Here is an 884-nt window from a genome sequence, read left to right as displayed (position 1 = left end):
CAACGCAAACAACAAAAGGTTTGTCTAGCTTAGGCCAAAATAGAACAAATCATAGCGGACAGGGTTACATGCAAAAAAAAAAAAAATTTCAAAATTTTGAAGAAACAAAATACATTGGAACACTGAAATAACACCAGATCTTCATGTGAAAAAAAAAAAAAGTTGTACTCTATCCATAGAGGTATGGACAGGGCAGTGTCTTAGGAACTAAAGGATGCCACATCTTTTAATGGGAATAAATCTTTTCGGAATTTTCGGCTCATTGTTGCCACTCTAGTGCCCCTGTTGTTAATTCCATCAACACCAATAGAGCTGAGACAACACCTGTAGCGCCCCCTACCGACCACATCCTTATCAGACCATACCCAATCAAAAAAGTGTACTTCATCATCAATAACAAGTTTGTTGTTTTTTTTTTTTTTACCTGGTCCCCGTGCGCATGTCGTCCAATGATGATGGGTTTGACCCAGCCCGGCACCAGTCGGGGGATGTTCTGACAGATGATGGCTTCTCTGAACACGGTGCCACCCAGGATGTTACGGATGGTGCCGTTGGGGGAGCGCCACATCTGCTTCAGGTTGAACTCCTCCACCCTGTGCTCGTCCGGTGTGATGGTGGCACATTTGATGCCCACGCTGTGCTGACGCACGGCTTCCGCAGCATCCACCGTCACCTGGTCGTCCGTCGCGTCACGGTTCTCGATACCCAGGTCAAAGCTTCGAGAAGACGACGGAGAGTTTTAGCAGAAAGTATGGAAAAGCAGAACTAAAACACAATTAAATACATTTTTTAAAACATATTTTTCCACTGTATTATGGAAACTGTTGATCATTCCAAATTAAGGTGTATTCTAATTTTACTGACATTTAACTATATCCGGTTCA

General features: G+C 43.2%; 1 pseudogene; it reads right to left on the bottom strand.

Moving 5' to 3' along the window:
* Window positions 1–175: 175 nt before the first annotated feature.
* Window positions 176–739, bottom strand: LOC103399316 (isocitrate dehydrogenase [NADP] cytoplasmic pseudogene; annotated as a pseudogene).
* Between the last annotated feature and the right edge of the window lie 145 nt (window positions 740–884).

Source organism: Cynoglossus semilaevis, unplaced genomic scaffold (assembly GCF_000523025.1).
Source record: "Cynoglossus semilaevis isolate Cse_v1.0 unplaced genomic scaffold, Cse_v1.0 scaffold5524, whole genome shotgun sequence".
Taxonomy (NCBI): domain Eukaryota; kingdom Metazoa; phylum Chordata; class Actinopteri; order Pleuronectiformes; family Cynoglossidae; genus Cynoglossus; species Cynoglossus semilaevis.
The sequence above is the reverse complement of the archived record's forward strand: the minus strand, read 5'-3'. Positions and strand labels throughout refer to the sequence as shown.